The 11,555-nt window shown below is 47.4% G+C and overlaps 1 long non-coding RNA gene and 1 other non-coding gene across 5 annotated transcripts; both read left to right on the top strand.

Annotated features, from left to right (window-relative positions):
• Nucleotides 1-5,662: 5,662 nt before the first annotated feature.
• On the top strand, nt 5,663-9,224 carry LOC125552394 (uncharacterized). Of its 4 annotated transcripts, none has more exons than XR_007303531.2 (4): nt 5,663-5,781; nt 5,865-6,363; nt 6,621-6,991; nt 7,455-9,224. It is a non-coding gene; the product is annotated as an uncharacterized LOC125552394 (long non-coding RNA). The 4 variants fall into 4 exon arrangements; XR_007303530.2 differs by having other exon boundaries at nt 5,686-6,111; nt 6,304-6,363; XR_015601422.1 differs by having other exon boundaries at nt 5,687-6,363; nt 7,455-8,064; nt 8,650-9,224.
• LOC125555161 (small nucleolar RNA snoR101) lies at nt 6,335-6,399 on the top strand. The gene has a single exon (XR_007304591.1). It is a non-coding gene; the product is annotated as a small nucleolar RNA snoR101 (small nucleolar RNA).
• Nucleotides 9,225-11,555: the final 2,331 nt, after the last annotated feature.

Genomic DNA, 11,555 nt, shown 5'->3' with positions numbered 1-11,555 from the left:
GATATAACCGAATCTTCTTCGAGTCCGGAGTTGAGGGCCCGGTCAGGGTCCTCCGGTTGTGGAGAAGGGCTGCTGACCTCCTTTATGGCTTTTTGCAGTTCCTGCCATAAAGTGGCAAGGTGAATACTTACGACAAAGAATGCGGGAAAAATGGGAGCGGGGAGATATAACTTACCCAGCTTGGAGGATTGTACATGGAGAATCCATCCCGTGGCTTGATGCGGGTGAACTCCTCCTCCTCCTCACCCTTGAACAGTTCGGACAGAATCTTCGCTAGAGCGGCAGCATTGTCCGGACCCTTACGCCCGCAGCGGGTGGCGTCATCCGCCCCGTTATAACACCACATGGGGTGCCCACGATATTGAAGTGGCTGCACTCCAGGCATTATACAAATCGACATAACTTCAATTATTGTCAATCCTGATCGAGCCAGTGCTTTGATCCGGTTCATCAGATAAAGGACTTCTCCGTTGTCTTCCGCCCGGGGGCTCCGTGGGCGCCAACTTCGGCGCTTCTTCAGAGGAGCATTGTTGAACTCGGGAAGACCCCGCCGAACAGGGTCCGGAAGGGGGACGTCTTCCATGTAGAACCATTCTGAAGGCCATTCTTCGGACGGCTTCTTCGGGGTACCGGACATGTATCCGGTATCGGCGATGCACCATATTTCGGCTCCGCCCACTTGATAAAGCGATTCCCTCTGTGTGCGAGGGACAAGGCAGAATAGCCTTTTCCACAGCTCGAAGTGAGCCTCGCAGCCCAGGAACAACTCGCAGAGAGCAACATAGCCGGCGATATGTAGAATGGAGGCAGGGGTGAGATTGTGTAATTGGAGGCCGTAGAACTCCAGGAGCCCGCGGAGGAATGGATGAATTGGAAATTCGAGTCCCCTTAGTAAATAAGGAACAAGGCAGACCCGTTCTCCCATGGTGGGACAAGGAAGGCTCTTTGCTTGCGCCCCGCCATTATAGGTGGCGAGCCCGGCTCGAACGGGCACCATATACGCCAGAGGGAGAAATCCCTTAGTTTGCAGTTCGACTAATCGACTGTGCGAGACTGAGCACCTCTCCCAATCACCGGGCTTAGGGCTACGGGGGTGGGAGGAGGAGCTGCGGAGGTCGGCATGCTGGACTAGATCTTTCCGAAGCACGCTCTGATGAATTCTCGCTGGGGGAGGATGATAAGGATAGGATCTAAGAATCCCCATCCCTTTAATAGACAATTTATTTATTTGGCTAGGGGGGCGAATGTAAAAACACCCTGGCGCCTCGTATTCATTCGACGTGTGGGAGATAGCCCTTATTGTGCACAGAAGCCGAGAGGTTCAACATTTATGGAACCGGACACTACTTACAAACACTTGAAAGTTGGAGAAGAACCCGCCTTGCAATGCCGAAGACAACACTGCGCGCCGGACTCATCGTCATTGAAGCCTGGTTCGGGGGCTACTAAGGGAGTCCTGGATTAGGGGGTCTCTGGACAGCCGGACTATATCCTTTGGTCGGACTGTTAGACTATGAAGATACAAGATTGAAGACTTCGTCTCGTGTCCGGATGGGACTCTACTTGGCGTGGAAGGCAAGCTAGGCAATACGGATATGTGTATCTCCTCCTTTGTAACCGACCTTGTGTAACCCTAGCCCCCTACGGTGTCTATATAAACCAGAGGGTTTTAGTCCGTAGGACACAACAAAAAACAGACAATCATACCATAGGCTAGCTTCTAGGGTTTAGCCTCTCTGATCTCGTGGTAGACCTACTCTTGTACTACCCACATCATCAATATTAATCAAGCAGGACGTAGGGTTTTACCTCCATCAAGAGGGCCCGAACCTGGGTAAAACTTCGTGTCCCCTGCCTCCTATTACCATCCGCCTAGACGCACAGTTTGGGACCCCCTACCCGAGATCCGCCGGTTTTGACACCGACACTCTCGCTCTTGCTCTTGCTTGCGATGCTGCTCCAATTTAGCTACACTTCAGTCGACTGAATCGAATTTTGGGTCAGTCGATTTTCAGGGGGTGGGGGGGGGGGCTTGCCGGAGTTAAGGAAGAACCAGCCGCAACGTGGAGGGGGGCTCGCCGGAGAGGTACCTCACTATCTATCTTAGGGTTCAGCCTGGGGGCGATGGTCGCCGGCGGTGGTGGGGCGATGGCGTGGGGATCGCCGGAGAAAAAGCTCGGCACGGGGGGGGGGGGGGCTAGAGGGATGGACGGGGCGGCGGCGTACCGGTGGATGGACGGGGCGGCGGCGTACCGGTGGTGGGGAGTGTTTTCGGGGCAGGCGGGGCGGTGCACCGCCGGCCGCGGGCGGCGGGGGGCGGCTGTTTGGCCGGTGGTGGCTGGCGGCTCAGGGGGGTGGAGGTTGAAGATGAACTGCAGGCCCTTGATTTCATATCGAACGGCTGCAAAATCGACTGACTAGAGATGAAAAAGTCATTCGACTGACGTGTAGCCTCACCTTTAGCGCGTTCAGTTTCGACATTAAAATTCAGTTTCGATAGCAAAATTCAATTTCGACAGCAAAATTCAGTTTCGATAGTTAAGTTCAGTTTCTACAGTTAAATTCAGTTTCAGCAGTTAAGTTCAGAGATGAGCGGCTGCTGTATTTTACATCTAGCACTTTGTGGTTATGTATTTTACGTGATCTATTGGAGATGCTATTAGAATTCCACTCAGGTTAACGTTGTCTCTCTTGTCCTGCTTCAGCCTCGGCGTCATACAACTCACCGGAGCTGCTTCAACGACGAAACCCTCCATCACAGCGGAGCAGTATCTCGGGCTCCATCTCCAGACGCCTAAGATCTTCTTCCCCTCCTCCGACAGCCAAGTCAGCTGTGACGCCCGGATAATTATGCTACAGTAAACCTACGCTAATGATGCCACGTCACCTCTGTTACAGTTGCTAACCTCGTGTTAGATCAAAGCATTTCAAAATCAAATTTGAAATTTTGATAAACAATAAAAGATTTCAAATGTCAAAACAAAAATGTTCGTATTGTGACAAATAATTCATAAGATATATTGGTGGAGAAACCAAGTTTTTATAAAATGTTCAAATACCCTTAGGTGAATAAAACAGTAGCAAAAACCAATATTTAAATGCTCTATCTCTCCCTATATATATATATTATTATATATATATATCCCTAATAATAAAGCACGGATTGACTCCGTGGGTTCACCATCACAATGCGCTTTCTTTCTGTGAATTTACGCTTTTAGTTTGAATTTAAAACATATACGCGAGGTGGTACTATTTCGGAGAACCACGTCGTGGCCCCTGTCTTGGCTGCACTGGCTTGCGCACTGATGGGCCACATTGGGCTGCAGCGTCGGCCTGCCCGAAACTGCCACAAACACAAATTGACAACTAGGTCGCGCACGGTGGAAACAGAAAACTAGGGTAACCCCACGGTGCTTCCTCTCCTCATCTCTCTTTCTCTCCCGATCTCTCTTTCTCCTTCTAGCGCCGTCACTTCCGTCGTTGCCATGCGCCTCCGGGGCCGCTGCCATGTCAATCACGTGACCGAGCTCTCAGATCGTTGAAGTCCCGCGCCACCCAGCTTATCCCCATCTCGCGTCAATCGCCCTCGTTAATTTTGCCGCCTAGCTCCGCCATCCACAGGATGCCACCAATGCTCGGTGATGTAGGTTGGTCGGAGGGTCCTCCAGTTCGAGCGCCTTCGACTGCTCCTCCGCCAACGATTCGGTCAGGCTCACATGGTGCCCTGAGAGGGAAATAATGGGTCGTCTTCCGTTACAGAGAATTTCTAGAGGACTCAGATATTATACCGCAACTTCAATCTTCTGCAGTGGCCAAGGTTGGAACCAAGGAACACGGCACCAGGTTGTGCAGGTTGTGTTTCGTTGTTTGTTGCAGGGAGCAGCAAATATGAATGATCCACAATGGGATGCAAAGAGACGGTCCTTCGACACGTACTTTCAGGTTCCTATTTCTTGCCCATGGACTGCCTCATCCGGACTATCTCATTTGTGACGTTTTCTTGCACAAGGACTGTCTCATCGCACACGTGGAATTCGTCATGTTTCATAGTCCTCCACCGGGTATGATTCCTTTCTTCAAACCTTCAATCTATATGTATGCTGTGGGCTAGCGGCTACTGGAGGCCATGATTGAGGCAGACGATGGGGACGACAAGGAGCTCGGGGAAGAGAGGATGGAAGGATGGACACGGGAGCCGCCACAGACGACGAGTCAATGGCATGTGCGGGACACACGCCGGCGCAGTTGGCCACCGGCAACGGAGGCACGGCTAGCAGCTACACCGTGTGCCGACGGCCAGCAGCACCCGTGCGCTCGGTGTGACGGTGTCAGATAGATTGGTCTGGAGTCAGATAAGTTCGGGAAAGAGTGCTGCTTCCCGACAAATGCAACGCCTGGTTCTCCAGCAACGTGATCGGGTTGCAGGACAGTCATCTTCTCCAGTGTCATCATGGCTGATGGCTGCCGCGGCGGCTGCCATCAGTAATGCCCGGCGCGTACGTAACTTTTCAGATCGGAGGCGGAGACTGCTGATAGGACACTGCGCCTTGCTCTCCAATGGCCGGGTACATAGATATAAGGATGTCCGACCGATCGATCTAGAAGTGGTTCTGATCAACGATGATGCCACGATGACACGAGCTGATTTTCCATGAAAACCTTAGAACATGCATGCATGCATATACGTGAGATCATTCACAACACTTACTAGATCTGAATGCTTGTGTTTGTGGAATTCTAGAAGGAAAAAAGCTAGGTTGTAACAAGATCTATATCTACTATTAAAGAGAATAGGTATTCTTGGTTTGGTTCAGTCCTTTTCGTTGATTTCGTTTTGTTTTAGCCCACGCTAATCACAAGCTAAGCCATCTGGGCTACAGGTACTTGTACGTTGATGGGCCTTCTATGGGTGGCTTGCATAGAGACCGCGAAAAATATCTGGGCCAGGTACTTGTACGTTGATGGGCCTTCTATGGGCTTTCATAAAGACCGCGAAAATTTATTTTGTCAAAATAAATTAACATTGTGGGTTTTAAACAGAGGACCTCTTGTCTGGATCTATGGTGTAACAACCAACGATGAACGACCTATGCATCTTTCATGTTTTCTAATCCAATCTCGCTCTTTTACAATGATTTCCACCTCTTGTCTGGATATATGAGCGGCCCCAGGAATCAACCAACAAATGGTTAAAACAAAAGAGAGCGGTCCTTGTGTTTAGGGCGAGCTAATTAAGCGAATGAGCTAATTAAAAGATGGATCGTGGGCTTAAATAAAATATTTAAACGAATGTGGCTAATTAAAGAAAGGATTATGGGTAAAACCCGTGGAATAATTAAAAGAAAGAGTATGGGCTTAATAAATAGAATATTTAAATAGATGGTGCTAATTAAAGGAAGAATTTGAGGCAAAAAGGTATGATAATTAAAAGAAAGGATCTGTAGGCTTCAATGTGATGGGGCTACTAAATTAGAAAATGAAAGATTTGATTCCCGACTAAAATGGGTGAGCACGTCATGGTAATGAATGAAAGGATTATACTTCAATAGAATTAGTAGAAGATTATGTCCGACAAAAAAATATGGACGCCAGCTAAATTGCATCTTATTTTTTATGTTCATTTTATAAAAAGATGTTAAGATGCAACATGTTTTTCATAGCGGATCCGGTGTCATGAGACATTATGCTTGCACAAAACATCAAAACACGGATTGAGTCTTCCTCCGCCGCCTCGCCGCATCTGCCGGCCTCACCGGAGATCACCGCCGCCGCGACCAGGTCACGTCGCTGCACCTGCCTTCTCCTCATCCCTCTCATTCCTTCCTTCCTCTCACCATCTCTCTCTCTCCCTCTCATTGCAGCGGCGCCATGGCCGCCCCGAGCTTCGCCGGCAGCCGCGTCGCCTGCCTCCGGCCACGACTCTGGCGGGATCCAGCCGCCCCTGCCCGGATCCGCATCCTCCGCTCCGCCGTGCCCCCGATCCGGCCACCACCAAGCCTCCCGCATTGATCCGCCCGTCCACCGGCCTCCCCCTGCTCGATTCGGTTTGACGAGCGAAGTTAAATGTCTTGTGGTGTCGAGGATAATAGTTTTTTTAGCTCCCGCATGGTGAGTTGAGGAGGTTCTATTTAGTTTTTGATCTGTCGTGAGCGATTCCTGTATGGAATTGGTAGATCTTTGTGAAAATTCGTACATATCTCAGTGCTCTGCGTTCTACTCCTGTATGGAGTACTTGTTACTGTCGCTTTAGTCCTTTCATTCTTTGATCCTTAAATGTGAGTTGCTGCGGTGAATTAGCAGCTCATTGGTGAATCCATGAATCGGCGGTGATGAATTAGCAACTTGATCTCTGAACTTCAGGTAAGTTCACGTGGACACTATATCAATCCTGATGCACACTTTATTCTTATTTATTCAATTCCAATCGGCATCTTCTCTGTCGTAAAAATATATGGTTTTGCCTAGAAGGATGGTACCAAAAAAGAGTGAATCCACCATCTTCTTTGAATGCCACATTGTGAAACCTTTTCATCTCTGGCTGATCTGTCTTTGCCCACCCTTACTCCTCGATGCGCCTCCGTGTAGATGACTAAGCTATTTATTCTGTTTATTTGCAGGTGATATGATGCGGCTGGTTCCGGGTTCTGTGCTCTTCTGAAGGTGAACACATGCCAGGAAGGAAAGCTTGTCTGGTCGTGGCGCGGCATAGGATGGATTGATGGTTGCTTCCTTTCGAACCACACAAACCCCTTCTAGCATGGTCGAGATGATCAAAATGGAGGAGGGTATCAGTATGTGGTTGTTTGTTTCCTTGGTACTGAAATGCTATCAAGCAGCTGGCTTCAGTGGCGGAGCTTCCTGTAGACCAACAGACACCACAAGACATCATAATGACCTGCAGGTTAGGGAGGAGGGTCGGGGCAACCACGAATTCCGTCCTGCACTGCTTCAACACCGGCCTATTCTAGCATGAATCTTCTACCGTAAGGTATTTTCTTGTGCACTTGGATGCTTGTACCAATATTTAATGCTTTTCATTCGTGAAATTGAGCACTAGCTGGTCAAACTATAGGTTTACTTCATGTTTCTTCCCTTGGTAATTTACAAATCTTTCCTGTATTGATAATCTGGTCCTAAATTTCGTTTGAAATTGAGGGGATGTGATTTTCAGCCCTCAAGCAAAAAAGTGATTGAGGGTTCTAGCTATACGACGAAATTAATTTCAGCAGTTTAAGTTTTCACTAGACTTTTTGCAAACACTGGTTAAATTTTATTTTGCTAAGAAGACCTCACATGCTTGAGGTTTGAGGTTAATTTCCTGTCTTCGAAATTATGATATAAGGATTTTATGCTGGTGTTTAAGTCAGCACAGCCTCTTCTTATTTTTTTGTGTTTTTAACCTATACATGTGCAGCTGCAGAATTTGCCACTGACATCACATATATATGCAGGATTTGATGCAGCAAGGGCCATTTGTTTGACAGAAATAGAGTTGTTACCGCAAGAGGTACAAATCAACGACCGAGGAGGGACGAGTGCGGATTTGATCTAAGTTGGGTTACTTTCTATGAATAGATGGTGTGATTGCTTTGTCATTTCATTTAATTAATAGAAAATTGATGAGGCAATTGGAAGAATCGAGCAGCAATTTTACTACAGATCTGCGCCATTGATTTGGTCATCTCAGTCAGTAGCAAGTTGCATAAGAAAGGGTGGTGGCGTTGCAGAGGCGTGAATGAAAAAGTTAGTCTGGGATACAATTATAATTGTGAGTCCCTCAATTATAGAGCGGATCCAGGTGAAAGATGTAGGTGGTGTGTGGATTGAACTCTAGATCGGGAACCTGCAGTACTAGATGGACGATAACTATGCTTACAATTGTTGATCGAGAACTGTGAGGTATGTGCCTGTCCCTCTTCCACCCATATCAACATGTAATTTTGTAAGAAGCTAATTTAGTATAGCAAGAACATCATGTTTTAGACACAGACTGCAGATCGATGTACTTTGTCCGTCTTTCCTTCACCAAAGCATGCGTTGTGAGATCATGATTACTACCAGGTACAACATTGCAATTTATTTTCCAGAATGTTCCTTGAACACACTCCCAAGTTACCAACCATCAGCAATTATAGTCTCCTCAATTCGGATGCATAGGAATGCAACTTTTATCCGAATGTGCAATAAAAGCATGTTGTTTGTATCTGTTGACCATTGAAATCCCAAGACCAATGCATGGAGAAGTAGCCTGTGAACCCTAAGTTATTTATTGAGAAATTAAACCACATATTTGACTACTTATTGATCTCCGATCTCTATAAATTATCCTTAATCTGTTTTTTGTGAAGACAGCGGATGAGAAAGAAACAGTATCCAGGACCGTGTACTATACTAACATTGTAATTATGGGTCCATGCCACCTATTTCTATTTTGAAGCTGTTCTTTTAGGAACAGATGATTACACATGAAGTAATGTTTTCCATGACTATGTACTATACTAACATTAGAAATTATGGGTCCATGCTAGGTATTTATATTTTGAAGCAATTCCGTCAGGAACAGATGATCACACAATATCTTTTGATAAATCCTTTTTACCTAGCTTCTGATTTCTATTATCAGAAACAGATTGTCTGTTCTTACAGGAAACATGTAGAAACAGCCGTTATTCGTTATTGTGCTCTTCCATGTTGCGCCGCTGACAAGAGGATGGAGGGTTTTAGTCGTCGTCGCGGAGAAGAAGGGTAACCACCAAGCAGGAGAGAGGGAGGAAAGCTATGCCCGTTCGCTGGAAGCCAGGCAACCCGGCGCCATCGTCGAGGAGAGCGAGGAGGGGCTAGATTGCGCCGCCATAGAGGTGAGCTATGAGGGGCTGCGGCGTCCCTGCATAGGAGGGGGGAGAGAAGCCGCCACCACACCACGTGATTCTACTTGAAACTCCTCGGAGCTTGCACCAGGCTCAAGCGTGAGTCCACTGATCTTCATATTCAGGCTGCAACATTTTCTGAATTTTAAGTTTGGCTGAAGATGCTCTTACTCGTACACTAGATCAACTGTACAAATTGCTCTAAATGTACTGCTTGACTGCTTGTCTTTATTTTAATCATTTTCTTTGGCAGCTCTAAATTTTTAGTTTGGCTCATTGTCTTTCTCTGGTGTACAAATGCTTTCAATTTTTAGTTTGGCTCGTTGTCTCTTCAGAAATCTGAAGAAAACTATACTGTGGAAGGATGGCAATATTATTTGCTGCTTCTCATCAATTGTTCGGTTCATTCCTTGCATAAACTCTAGCTTTGTTTCTGCTCATGTCTATGCAATGCAAGTATACATGATAGCTTCTCTGCAATGTTGTTTTATTCAGTAAGTGTTCTTTTTTCAGTGGCTATTGTTTGTATTTTTAACTGGCTAAAAAACTGATGTTTGTCTTTCTAATGGCTGAAAACGGCAAGTCTAAATCATGCTTTTTGTTCAGATTCGCTGGATGCCTTAGACGTCTGTACCCTTGGGTTGTTTTCAAATCGAAACTGCCTTGCATACAATGATTTTTCATACGATTTCGTACGACAAGACATAGGCACGTTTCCCGAGATTTGGACCCACACCACCAGATGAGTCTGGTCGTACAAAAAATCGTACGGATTTCCATCGTATGTATAGCAGCTCTCTTTTCGAAGAATGACAATTAATGTCCGGGCGCATGTTACAACGTGACTTGGCATGGCAAGCACTAGATCCCAGTTCGTGTCTTAGCACTCTTTTCTTGATGGTGCCATGAGCAATGATCACAACAGCCACTGGATACCACACGCCGTCCTTCCCCTCCCATGATCACATCCCATGACCTGCAGTAGAATATGTGGGTTTGCACCAACTAAATGATTAAAATGGAATTGTTCATGATAAATGCATCACTTACAATAAGGCTTCATCATTGATGATAAATGTCTCACTTTTCATAGCAATTGGTGTTGTGAAGCATGGACGTTGTGCCAATATGCCCATCTAGAAAGCATGTAAGTGGCGACACAAATGGGATGGACTTAGCCATGCTTATTGGACTCCCGTTGCAACGCACGGGCACGTTTGCTAGTTATATGTAATTAGTTAATCAGTGTATGACAGGGGACCCCACCCCCTGTTGACCAGTCAAACGTTGACTGGTCAACTGGGTCCCCCTGGTCCCACATACCAGCCAGAGTACATTTTTGTGTACACTGTGCTGGGTACATCTAGCAATTTGACATTTTATTTACGAATTAAAATAATTTAGAAGTGGATTAAAACTTTAGAAATTCATATAAAATAAACCGTAATTCGGATGAAAATACTTTGTACATGAAAGTTGCTCAGAACGACGAGACGATTCTGGATACGCAGCCCGTTCGTCCGCCACCCATCCCTAACCTATCGAACTCGCAACTTTCCCCCTCCGTTTCATCTGCCCGAAAACGCGAAACACCGGGGATACTTTCCCGAATGTTTCCCCCCTTCACCAGTGTCACTTACTACCGCGTTAGATCACCCCTGGCACCGCGTATTGCCTTGTTATATTTTGTGATGCTTTGTTTGCTCCGTATTTACTATTTCTTCCCCCCTCTTCTCTCCGGTAGACTACGAGACTGATGCCGCCGCTGGTGCCCCGTTCGACTACGGAGTTGACGACCCCTCTCTCTTGCCAGAGCAACCAGGCAAGCCCCCCCTTGATCACCAGATATCGCCTATTCTTCTCTACTGCTTGCATTAGAGTAGTGTAGCATGTTACTGCTTTCGGTTAATCCTATTCTACTGCATAGCCTGTCATTGTTGCTACAGTTGTTACCCTTACCTGCTATCCTACTGCTTAGTATAGGATGCTAGTGTTCCATCAGTGGCCCTACACTCTTGTCCATCTGCCATGCTATACTACTGGGTCGTGATCACTTCGGGAGGTGATCACGGGCATATACTATATACTTTACACTATTACATTACCTGTGATACTGTTCGGAGATGGGGGCTGAAGGGGCAGGTGGTTCCACCCAGGTAGTGGTGGGCCTGGGTTCCCGACGGCCCCCCGATTGTTACTTTGTGGCGGAGCGACAGGGCAGGTTGAGACCACCTAGGAGAGAGGTGGGCCTGGCCCTGGTCGGCGTTCGCGGATACTTAACACGCTTAACGAGATCTTGGTATTTGATCTGAGTCTGGCCACTGGCCTATACGCACTAACCATCTACGCGGGGACAGTTATGGGCACTCGACGTCGTGGTATCGGCCGAAGCCTTCGTGAGGTCACCGACTGAGCGGCATGCGCCGGGTTGGACCGTGTAACGCAACTTCCTTTGTAATGGAGGTTGCTAGGTCTGCTCTCCGCCCGCCCTCACAACGTGCAGGTGTGCAATGGGCGATGGGCCCAGACCCCTGCGGCATAGGATTTAGACCGGCGTGCTGGCCTCTCTGTTGTGCCTAGGTAGGGTTGCGACGTGTTGATCTTCCGAGGCCGGGCATGACCCAGGAAAGTGTGTCCGGCCAAATGGGATCGAGCGTGTTGGGTTATGTGGTGCACCCCTGCAGG

The sequence above is a fragment of the Triticum urartu genome, chromosome 4A (assembly GCF_056163025.1).
Source record: "Triticum urartu cultivar PI428250 chromosome 4A, HENAU_Tu73, whole genome shotgun sequence".
In the NCBI taxonomy this organism is placed as follows: domain Eukaryota; kingdom Viridiplantae; phylum Streptophyta; class Magnoliopsida; order Poales; family Poaceae; genus Triticum; species Triticum urartu.
Note: the sequence above shows the minus strand (reverse complement) of the source record. Positions and strands in the feature narration are given on the sequence as shown.